The 12934-nt window shown below is 39.7% G+C and overlaps 1 protein-coding gene across 3 annotated transcripts in view; it reads right to left on the bottom strand.

Moving 5' to 3' along the window:
- Nucleotides 1–12934, bottom strand: part of FHIT (fragile histidine triad diadenosine triphosphatase) — a 927448-nt gene that overhangs the window by 430386 nt on the left and 484128 nt on the right. The gene's annotated exons all lie outside the window — the stretch shown is intronic.

The raw sequence follows: 12934 nt of genomic DNA on the forward strand, positions 1-12934 counted from the left end.
GGCAAGTCCCACCTCTGACTGGAGATTTTACAGTATCCTTCCCCTGCCACGCCCACAAAGTCATGCCCACAGAACCGGTAGTAAAAAAAATTGAATCCCACCACTGCTCCCCCTCTCTCTTCCTCTCTCCCTTCCTTCCCTCTCTCTCCTCCACTCCTTCTCCCTCTCTCTCTTCCTCTCTCCCTTGCTTTCTCCCTCTCTCCCTCTCCCCCCATCCCTCTGTATGTGGGGAAAGAGAGGAAATTCATGAAAACCATTAAAGTATCTAATTTCACACTGTTGGACGAATAGATGAGTCTAAATCAATCAGTCATCCTCTGAAATTCAATGGTGTTAATAACATTAATGTCCATGTGCTTATGTTTTGAAAGAAATTCTCATTCTAAAAAAATAGAGGAGAAAATGTTTTTTATTTATTTTTATTTAATTTGATTTGTCAATCACTTACAAGATAATAGGTATAAGATTAAACATAGTTGTGAATACATGAAATGGATACATGTAAGAAAAATAAAAGAAACAATAGGACAGGGACGGTAGGCACGTTGGTGTGCTTATGGTGCCCCCTACAGACCTCTTAGGAAAGGGGTGAAGTCAATAGTAGACAGTCTAAGGTTAAAGTTTTGGGGGTTTGGGGAAGAAACCACAGAGTCAGGTAGAGTATTCCAGACATTGACCACTCTGTTGCTGAAGTCGTATTTCCTGCAATCAAATTTGGTGCGGTTTACCTTGAGTTTGTATCTATTGTGTGCTCTTGTATTGTTATGGTTGAAGCTGAAGTATTCATTGACAGGTAGGACATGGCAGTAGATAATTTTATGTACTATACTTAGATCGGATAGAAGGCGGTGTAATTTTAGGTTTTCTAGGTCTAAAATTTCATGTCTGGTAGCTTAAGGTATTCTGCAACGAGTAGAGGAGTGTAGAACTCTTCTTGTGAAATATTTCTGGACTTTCTCAACTGTATTAATATAAGATACGTAATGTGGTTTCCAGACTGATGAGCTATATTCAAGTATTGGTCTAGCAAATGTTTTGTATGCTTTCATTAGTAGTGTGATATTACCAGAGAAAAAGCTACGTAGGATTAGGTTAACAACTCTTAATGCCTTTTTGGCTATGTAGTTACAGTGGGCTCTAGCACTTAGATCATTAGAGATGAGAATTCCAAGATCCTTGACAGAGTTTGGATCATCAACAAGGTTTTGACTATTCAGCTTGTATTTTATTTTCTGATTTTTTTTGCCAATATGTAAGACAGAGCATTTATTTGTTGAGATTTGAAGTTGCCATTTGATTGACCATTCTGATACATAGTCGAGGTCTTTTTGGAGAGTAGCAGTATTGTCTGTGGTGTTGAATAGCTTTACATCATCAGCGAAGAGAACACAGTTGTTCTTAATATGATCACAGAGGTCATTTATGTAGAGTATGAAGAGAGTAGGTCCTAGAACACTGCCTTGGGGGACACCACTGTTGACAGGTACAGAATTTGATAGGATGCTCCCAATTTTGGCCATTTGTTGTCTGTTTGAAAATGTACAAATGCTATAGGTCAAAGGCATTAAAAATGAATGAATCCCTTGGGGGCTGTTTTACCACTGTGTGGGTAGCCTTTCTTTAACAACTGGTAATTTGGCCACCATTCAGAGTTACAACAAAGCTACTAATAACTGATTTTTTTTGAAATTTTGATGGCTGCCCCTTTCCAGTCATGTGATCACATTTTGGGCCCAAGGCAACCAGCTCACATTTGTAAGGTTTGCAGTGTCCTGTGATCATGTGATCATGATTTTCAGTGGTTTTTGCCACTTTCTGGAATTTACTTCCATTTTCCAGCAAAAGCCACCCATTGGGTAAAAAAAACTTGTTTAAAGACCACAATGTTTGATTAATGACCACTGCAAGAAAGGTTATAAAATTGGGTATGCTTATGTGGTTTAATAACTACCAGCACTTATAACCATAAGTCTGGGCTCAATTACGGATGTAAATTGAAAACTACTTGTTAATCCCTGGAGGCTGGTATATAATATTATTTTTCAAAAAATATGGTTGTGATTAAGGTTTCCTCAAAGCAGAACAATAGTACAAATTACTGCTATGTTTTTAGTCATCTGGTGAAATAAAAGTTCCAGTGTTTGGATTAAAGGCAGGCATTTTTGTATGAAGTGTTTGATCCACCCACTTTTTAGACATGCAGAAAACAAAAGTGCTAAGAAATAGGTAATGAACCATAAAGAACTATTTGGATTATGTTATAAACAGGTACCTGGATAAATGAGAACATATTTTGGGTGAAATTCTGAAATTGATAAATTTGAGACATAGGCTTATAGGCTGTTATTTTGTTTCCCTGGCTTGCACAAAACACTTCTTCTATGTGCTATTTTGCAAAAGAAAAAAAAGAAAAGAAACACATAAGTGTATGAGAGATACTGGGGTGACAGTATTTAGATGCTACCAGCGATGCCAAAGGATTAAGAGTCATGAGCAAATGCAATTAACATCTCGCCAATTATTACAGTATAAACACCATGCAATTTAACCAACTACCGAGATGACTTTTCACACATTCTGTTTACTGCAAAGAACAGAGAGCAGTGGAAATAAACAAATACATGAATAAAACATTCTCATGAACAAGATGAATTGATCAGGCAGAACATTCAGCGAGATTGGATTCGAGCTGAGACAAAGAGGCCAAACTTTATTTGACAAAATTGATGGACATGTGTCTAGCATCCAGCACTCAAAAGAGGGACAGTGTGATATCAGAGTATTTCAACCTCCAATGATACTCTCCACTCCACAGCTTTAGCGCTTGGGGGAATCCAGAAAGTGGGTGGTGTTTTTTTCTGTAATTCAAAAATGGGCAGTTGTTTGGCAAGCTCTCATTTTGCAGCCCATTCCAGATTTTCAACTTTGCTTCTGTAAAGTAGAAAATACTGGGTTTATTCTTCACAAACCCTTTTACATACATGCATACACACACACACACACACACACACACACACATGTACAGACGGGCAGGCATGCAGATGGACAGACAGATATTTACAGCTCGGAAATTTCAGGAAAAAAATGCCAAATTGAAAGTATGCTATAAAAAATGGTAAAGTCCAGAAAGAAAAAAAAGGGTTCTGTCTAATTGTAAGACTAACACATTAAGCTATTTTCCAAAGCACTCAAAAGCCAGACAAGAAATAATGCATGGAAATTGACCAAGGAGATATTCAACCTAGAAATAAGGAGAAATTTTCTGACAGTGAGAACAATCAATCAATGGAACAGAAATTGCCTTCGGAAGTTGTGGGAACTTCATCACTGGAGGCTTTCAAGAAGAGATTGGACTGCCATTTATTTTATTTTATTTATTTATTTTTGTCAATTGCTTACAAGATAATAGGTATAAGTAAAAACATAGTTATGAACATATGGATACATATAAGAAAAATAAAAAATAAAAGAAACAATAAGACAGGGACGGTAGCCACGTTGGTGCGTTTATGCATACCCCCTACAGACCTCTTAGGAAAGGGGTGACAAACCACTTCCATATTGGGGGAAAAGTAAAAAAGGGAAATTCAATGAGGCGAAAAGTAAAATCCTACACTTAGGCAAGAAAAATCAAAAGTACACACATAGACTGGGTGAAGGCAGGCTTAACAGCAGTAACTGTAAGAGGGATCTGGGAGTCTTAATGGACAATCAGCTAAATATGGGCCAGCAGTGTACGGCCACCACCCAAAAAGCGAATGCAATCGTAAATTGCATTAACAGAGGGATACAATCGAGATCAAGTAAGGTACTAATACCACTCTATAAAGTCTTAGTAAGACCACACCTAGAGTAACTGCATCCAGTTTTGGTCCCCACACTATAAAAAAAATGTTGTGGCTCTAGAAAAAGTACAGAGAAGAGCAACTACGATGATTAAGGGACTGGAGACTAAAACATATGAAGAACAGTTACAGGAACTGGGCTTGGCTAGTCTAGTGAAGTGAAGGACCAGGGAAGACATGATAGCAGTCTTCCAATATTTGAGGGGCGGCCACAGAGGGGAAAGGGTCAAGCTATTTTCTAAAGCACTCGAAGGCCAGAAAAGGAATAATGGATGGAAACTGAACAAGGAGAGATTTAACCTGGAAATAAGGAGAAACTTTCTGACAGTGAGAACAATCAACTAACGGAACAGCTTGCACTCGGAAGTGTCATCACTTGAAACTTTCAAGAAGAAATTGGACTGCCATTTGTCAGAAATGGTGTAGGGTCTCCTGCTTGGGCAGGGGGTTGGACTAGATGACCTACAATGTCCCTTCCAACTCTGATTATCTGTTATCTGCTAGGGTGTAGCTGATCTTTTTTTAGCCTACTTTTTTTCGGAGGGGGAGCGGGGGCTGAGATGAATGTGGAGAGCTCCTGGAGGCTATAGGAATTAAGTGTCACCTTTTTTTTTTTTAAAAAAAAAAAGGTTTTTCCTCCTTGTCATCACAATTTCAGAAACACGGTGTCCTTTTTTCACACCAGCGAAGTCACACAAAATAGCGACATTAAATTGCTAAAGAAGAGAACACAGCCGGCTTCTATCACTCACAGCTAAAGAAATGCTGTTCCAGAAGATTAAAAGCAACAGATCCAATGTTTAATTAAGGGACGGGGAGAAATTTATAGAGAAGTTTATATATAGATATATAAACCGGAAAGTGGAAGGAGGGCAGAAGGGAGATACTGCTTTCACACCTCCAAACAACGAATCATTAAAAAATGACACTGTGGTTTGTGGCTTGTCTGGATTGTAGAAAAGCCACCCTGCTCAATGGCATTCACTCCTCTCCAATTATGTTAGCTGAGAAAAGAGAGTTGGGAAAGGCGAAATCAGGGCCCTTTTGAAAAAGTCCTGTCTTTTCAGACATTTCCTTTGTTCTGCCCAGAAGAAGTCCAAATTTTTAATGTACAATTCCATGTGAATGTTATTATCTTGGAAAGGTAAAAAAAGATCCACAGGTTGCTTTGCCGAAGCTCAGCTTTAGGCCTTCCTACAATATTGGGTTATATTTGACCACAGGAGACTATATATGATATGTCAAACGGAATGACTAAAGCTCTTCTACTATAATTGTCCTGTACATTTTCCCAGAATAAAGAAACCCAAAAGCTTCTAGGCCCATGGATAAGCATGAGGTTGAAGCATCTGTTCTCAGCAATGTGTTCTGCGAAAGTGTATTAATTCAGATGAAATCAAATCAAACCTTTATGGCATGTGGTGCTTTAATTGATGCCACTTTTAAACAAGTACAGGTAATCCTCATGTTATGATTGTAATGGAGGCTGTGTGATTATTCATAATGGATATGACTCATAATGAACCTGCAACCCTCAGTTATCAGCAGGGATAGGATTCTACAGGTTCGCACCTATTCGCTAGAACTGGTTGTTAACATTCTAAGCAGTTTGGAGAACCGGTTGTTAGAAGAAATTACTGGCCTAATCCTGTAAGGAAGGTAGGAAGGAAACATTCTGGTGTTGCTTACAGAAACTGCCTCTCCGTTAACCCTTATTACATTCTTGGTAGGACTAGACTTCCTGTCTCTGGAACTTCTCTTAAGTATTTTTCCCCTCCTTTGCTGGTACTTTGCTTGTGTGGAGTGACCATTCAAAGTTACAATGGCACTGAAAAAAGTGACTTATGGCCGTTTTTCACACTTACGACTGTTGCAGCATCCCCACAGTCATGAGAAGCCAGGAGAGAAGATGCGTGCCTCGATGTGAGTGTTGTTGAGTTGGCTACGCGCAGCCAATCACATGACCACCAAGCCATGCCCACCAACTAAGCCACGTCCACAGAACTGGTTGTTAAAAAATTTGAATCCCACCCCTGGTTATCAGCCATCTGAATTTTGATCATACCGATCATGGTTGTAACTGTGAAAAACACATGAAAATTGGTCGTGAGTCACTTTTCTCTGTGTGGCTGTAACATCAAACAGTCACTAAATGAACTGTTGTTACTTGAAGATGACCTGCGTACAGTTTTTAAACTTTATTTTATACTTAATGTTTTAGATTTATCATCCATTTAACAAATAGCAATAGCACTTAGACCAGGGGTGCAAATATTTTTACTACCGATTCTGTGGGCATGGCTAGGTGGGAGTGGCTAGGTGGGCATGGCCATATGATTCAGTGGTCATGGCTTCTTCTTCTTCTTTTTGTAGCACCCCATTCCCCGCCCCCTTTTTTTGCCTCCTGGGCCTCAGGGAAGCCTCCTGGGTGAAGCAGTAAGAGAGCGAGGGGATCCCGGCACAACTGATCGTTGGAACAGCTGATTGTTGGGAGGAAAAAAAATACCGGTTTGGCCGGACCAGTAGATGTTTTTTGACTACCGGTTCAGGCGAACAGTAGCATTATCTACTACCGGTTCACCCAAACCAAGCTGAACCAATAAAATACCACCACTTAGACTTATATACCACTTTACAGTGCTTTAAAGCCCTCTCTAAGCAGTTTACAGAGTCAGCCTATTTGCCCCCAACAATCTGGGTCCTCATTTTACTCACCTCAGAAGGCTGAATCATCTTTGAGCCTGGTGAGATTTGATCTGCCAAATTGCAGGCAACCTGCAGGCAGCAGAAGTAGCCTGCAGTACTGCACTCTAACCACTGTGCCACCATGGCTCATATGAACATGTATAAACAAAATAATAGATGTGCAAATGTTATACACTGTGATTTATCCTGCTAGTTGTTGGTATATTATTGTATTTATTTGCTTCACTTTGTTTTTCTTCTCTTGAATTTTTGGGGGTCGTTGACAGAATAAATAGTATTGATTGATTGAATGATGGGGTGGGGCCAGGTGAGGTACCCCACGAAAAATAGGAAGTGACAACGGAAAGTTAATGAGATATTATCCCAAAATAGGAGAAAGGACTAGGATATGAAGTGAACTTTTAGGAGCGAATGGCTGAAACTTCTAACTTTCCGCTCTTATGGGCTCAGACAGTGTGCTAATAACTCCTCTCCAATTAATTGTATGTGTGATATCATATAAAGAGGACACTGAGTTATACTGGGTCCCAATTCATCTGAATTATGAGCCACTAGGAGGAGAAAGCTTATGTACTCCTTTATTGTATTATCAAGTAATTGCTTTACAATATTTATGTCCTGCATTTTACTATCAGGCTTTCAAAGTAATTTACATATATCAAAACCAGGAAAGCAGCTAATGCATTTATGACCACAGTTTCAATAAAAAGTAATGTGTCAAAAAAAAAAAAAGATGTAATTCTCCCTACACTGCATCAGAAATCTTTTGACTTAGCATCACAAAGATACTAAAGTTTCTTGGAATATATATTAAATAGCTTGTTCTGATAGGAATGTATGTATGTATGTATGTATATGTATATGTATATGTATATGTATATGTATGTATGTATATGTATATATATATATTTTCTTAAGTTTTTGCGGGTATCTACATGTATGGTATTCAGCTTTGTTCAGGTATTTTCCCACGTCATTATAGTTGTAGCTACAACTTTAAAAGCACAACTATTATGATGTGGGAAAATACCCAAACAAAGCTGAATACCATATATATATATATATATATATACCCACCACCACCCACCACAGATAAACTCCGTGGCCAAAACAGTAATCGCCAGAACCAAACACCTGGCAGATAAGACACACATAAAGACTGAACTATGCACCCTGACTAAAGTACTGACAGCCAACAGCTTCCACAAAAGCAAAATCACCGGCTTGATCCACAAAAACACACTGAGACATAATGGAGACCTAGAAGATGAACAGACCTATGGAACAGCTGTCCTGCCCTACATAAGAGGTACTACAGACAAAATCAGTAAGATACTACACAGGCATCACATCAAGACTGCCTTCAAAACAGACAGAAAAATAGCAGCCATCCTTAGAAACCCCAAAGATAAAATTGACCTGGAAAACCAAGGCATATACGAAGTCCCCTGTGCATCATGCTCAGCCACATACATTGGACAGACCAATAGAAGAATAAGTACCCGCCTGGATGAACACAAAAATGCAGTAAAAAAGCTGGAACACACTTCCTCACTAGTCCAACACATGAAAGCCACAGGTCATAGCATCAACTTCAATGGCACCAAAACCCTAGCCACTATAGAAAACCCCAGCCACAGAATTATCAGAGAACCCATAGAGATTGAAAAAAGACCTGAAAGCATGAATAGAAGAGATGATTCCACCAGACTGTCAATTATTTGGAAGCCTGCACTCACAAACAAAAAAATCTCAACACCACTAGCCAGGCAAACACCTGGGCACAAACAGATCCCCCCGATACCTCCAGCTCAAACACACCCCAACCAGGCACCCAGATGAAACCTAGCTTCCTAACAAATGATGGCCGTCCATTTACTTGGAACCAAGCTGCACTTAAAGCCTCCAATACAGGAACACAATGTTGCCAGCCAATCAAGACACACAAAAAATCCACAAAACAGACAGAAGATATTAGAAACAGCAATCAAGCAGAACACAGCAAACTCCAAGACCAATAAACACAGACCAAGACTCCCAACCAATCAGGGTGAAGAAAAAACCATTCTGGTACAGCAGTAGGCTTGCCCCAAATTTAAAACTGAAACAACTGTAAAAGTCTGACTCACAGACGAACACAATACAGAAGCCTGATGATGGCAGATGAGATTTTGCCGAAACGTTGCTACAACTTTAAAAGCACAACTATAATGAAGTGGGAAAATACCTGAACAAAGCCGAACGTACATAAATTCATATCCCTGGTCTCTATATATCCATCACATCTCCAACACTAGAGACTTATAGAGGTAGACCTCAAAAGAGCATTTAAAAGGGCAGCAAGTTCAAATAACTCCCATTAGGAAAACATACAGCATTAATAAAACAAAAGCTACATAATCTCAAGGTAGCAATTAATATAAAATATATTAATATATTCAGAATACTAAAATTGTGTTGATTAATGACTCCAGGCAATTCTGAGCTAAAGAGAAACATTTAAGGTACAAACTCTTCTGATTTTAATTATATCCTGATTATTTTTTTTTTTCAAGATAGCAGTCTGTTATAAGAGTGTAAAGAAGATGACCTTGAGGAAAATATGCGAGAACCATTACCTAGGCCAACGTTTCTCAGCTTTGGTAACTTAAAGACATGTGGACTTCAGCTCTCAGAATTGTCCACCAGCAATGCTGGCTGGAGAGTTCTGGGAGCTGAATCTACACAACTTTAAATTGCCAAGCTGAGAGATACTGACTTAGGCAAGAGGGGCCAAAGCACTTTTCAACTCCATAACAATATAACACAAGTAGTCTTTGACTTATTACCACAATTGAACCTAAAACTTTTGTTCCCGAGACAGGTGTCAAATTAATTTTGCCCTGTTTTTTGACCGTTCTTGCCAGTTAATAACATGTTTGTTAAGTGAATCTGGCTTCCACGTTGACTTTGCTTGTCAGAAGATCAGTGATCTGGTCAGAAGATCGCAAAAGGGAATCACATGACCCCAAGATGTTGCAATCATCATAAATATGGGTCAACAGGGTCTAAATTTTGATCACATAACACAGGGTTGCTGCAATGGTCATAAATATGAAAAATGGTCATATGTCAGTTTTTTCAATGCCATTGCAACTTTGAATGCTCACCAAATGAACTGTTGTAAGTTGAGGACTCCCTGTGACATTCAGCAGTGGGTGGACATCTCCCTGACACACTGGAGTATAAGAAGTGAGGGGGGCATGGGGTGGGGGAGGATCAGTCCAATCATATTCCCACAATTTCTGACAGTGAGAACAATCAACCAAGGGAACAGCTTGTCCTCGGAAGTTGTGGGAGCGCCACTTGAGAACTTCAAGAAGAGATTGGACTGCCATTTGTCAGAAATGGTATAGGGTCTCCTGCTTGGATGGGGGGTTGGACTAGATAACCTATAAGGTCTCTTCCAACTCTGATTATCTGTTATCTATTATCAATTCTCTCATTGTAGCCAACCTCAACGAAAGCACCTTTAGTCTTCATGTGGAATTGACTAGTCTAGTCTATCTAACTGGGCTATGTAATGGCCTGTGATAATGACCTTGGGAGACAGGAGGGAGAGCCGCAGTCTGGACAACTTTGAGTCTGACATGATTGATATTAGCCCTGTAAGGCAGTCCAAATAAGAAACACAACCCTGAATACTAATTCTATCTTTTTTGTAAGGTTACTTTAACAAAGGGTATAGTGGTGGCTCAGTGGTTAAGATGCTGGGCTTTTCAGCTGGAAAGTCAGCAAGTCTTGGTTTAAGACCAGAGTGCCGCATGATGGGGTGAGCTCCCGTCCTCGTCCCAGCTCCTGACAAGCATGCAACTGCAAGTAGATAAATAAGTACCACTTTGGTGGGAAGGTAAAAGTGCTCTGTGACATCATGCTGGCTGTCTTTATAAAGTGCTGGCTCAATGGCTTTGAAATGGAGATGAACAAACCCCCCCACCCCCCCCAAAAAAAGTCGGCAACCACTAGTGGGAAAAGAATCTGCAGAGACTTCTTACCTTTACCTTAACAGAACCTTTCAAGACTGAAAGTATTTCTCCCCTCCTTTCTGTCAAGTGCAGGCAATCAGGAGTCCAGGCAGTTCAAATGAATATAGGTTTATTGTACACTAATGCTCTCTAAAAGAATCTGAACTACTAACAGTCAGAGCAAATCGGCGGTCGTTAAGAGTCAGTGGAATTAAGCTAGACTAAAATCTCCTGTGGACATGATGACTGATGACATGTTTTACTCAACCTGGTCATCCCCTTCACTTACTTTTTACTCTCTGGAAAACTAGGGAGGGTCCCCTTCTGAAATTTTTCCCATGCCATTCCCATTTCTGTGAGCTGAGACATCTTTTACATGCCAGTTGTACAATCTTTGGCTTTCTGTCCTGTGTCCCAAGGTCATTCTCACATATCCTAACATACTGTTTTGTGTTATGAGGCTGGCAAGGCTGAGAGATGGTGATAAACTGAAGGTAATACACTGAGACTAAATTAAAATTTCCTCTGCTTAATTTGACTTTCTACCCCAAACTTCTCCAGCCTGAAGTCCATGAGCTGGTCTGGAGATGATAAAAATGCCATTTCTACATACAAATAAGGCCCGGCCTGGAAAGTTTGCTTTTCACACTGTATGCCTGTATTATAAGCAATAATGTATTTTCAAGAATGTCCACAGATATTTCAAAAATGGCAGAAAACTCTTGCTTAGAAAATGGAGAAAGGAAGAAATGAAGGAGGAGATGAATTGGAAGCATTATCAACACAAGTGATAAAAAATATGAAGAGTTGGCTAGAGTCCTGAAATAGTCAAGAAAGATCAGGAAACATATTAAAAATCAATAGAAAACATGAAGACAGTCAACTTTTTTTAATGAATAAATAATACACTGCTGAAATAAATGACTCTTGTGAAATGTAGAGCATTAGTGGTAACTTACAATGTGTGAAATAAAATTTAAATGTGCTGGAAGCTGGAAATCTTTCTTCATTTTTTTCATTTTGAGGAGTTTCAGAATGTCACAGAGCTGGTTTTGAGCAGCAGGGCAAATGGTTCAGGTAACTCAATGTTGCACATAATATCCTCACCTTGGCACAGAAGTTCTCCATGCAAAAAATGCTACAAAAGGTCCCCTGTCAGCTGCCGCCTTATGCTAGCTTCTGCTTCACTACCATAAAGTGACAGTCTGCCATGAACTCTGGGGAAGGAGAAGGGGAGGGGAGATGCTTGAGGGAAAACCAAAGTAACTGCTGTATCTCCCTGAGGTGCGACCTCAAGGTCATCCAGCTGGGAAAAGAAGGCAGCTGCATACCAACCTATGTTTGAACTGACCGTTCTGAAAACATCTCACTTGAACATGATTAGTCATAGAGACAGACAGGGATGGGAGGTAGTTAAGGAAGGGAAAAGCTGAACTTAGGGATTTGGGTGTGCAATTCTCAGTGCTGGCTATGTATTATTTCAATACCCTTGACTTTTGATAACGCTGTATCTTTCTCAGCCAATGACGCCAAGGGTCTTTTTTATTTAGACGTTTAAGTGGTGGCAGATTTGATTCCCCCTTTGATACTTAGAAATCGTAGAAATACTCGTCACAAGTAGCCCAGCTTGTTCCATCAATTTCCAATTGAGATAAGTGGATTTCTAGAAATATGAAAATGTGGTGGAATCTGGCGCAACAGAGTTGAAAGGAGGAGTGAAACAGCTGACTAGCCTCAGGTCTCTTGTGGGGATAAAAAGTTGAAGGGAGATTCTCCTTAAATCTTTGCAGTATTTATCTAGTAGTTATGCAGTGTGTACTTTAGTCTGGCAAGATTCCAGTCTATAGGCAAGAAACAATAAATGTACTACTTTGATCAGCTCATTATGCCATTTCTTATGCCTAAAAGAAACCAGCTGATGTTTTAATAGTAATTCATATTCTATATTCATAGTGTTTTCTTCATGAAAACAAAGAGGAGGACACAGAGGGCCATGCAGTCATGGGGCTCATTAGCACCCTAAAGCCCCTTCCCCTTCCTTTTAATTAGTATTTAATGGTGAATTTCAGCTACCCTTGCTTCTCTTTTAAATTCCTATATTCAAATGGTTTAACATTTTGTTTGTACACCACCCAGAGTCCCTGGGATGAGGCAGATGGGCAGTTTCTAAATGTGAGAAATAAATAAACAATAAAAGTACAGGTTTGGCTTACCATGGCCTTTTCATGTGCAGTATGCACCCACCATCTTCCCATATTACCGCTACCCAACAGAAGTCCCTGCGTGCTTTAGCTGGACAGCTAGGATAAACTTCACACCTTGGATGAACTGGTGGGGTACACACACACACACACACACACACACACACACACACACAAA

Source organism: Pseudonaja textilis, chromosome 2, assembly GCF_049901715.1.
Source record: "Pseudonaja textilis isolate UNSWEBS1 chromosome 2, rPseTex1.2, whole genome shotgun sequence".
In the NCBI taxonomy this organism is placed as follows: Eukaryota; Metazoa; Chordata; class Lepidosauria; order Squamata; family Elapidae; genus Pseudonaja; species Pseudonaja textilis.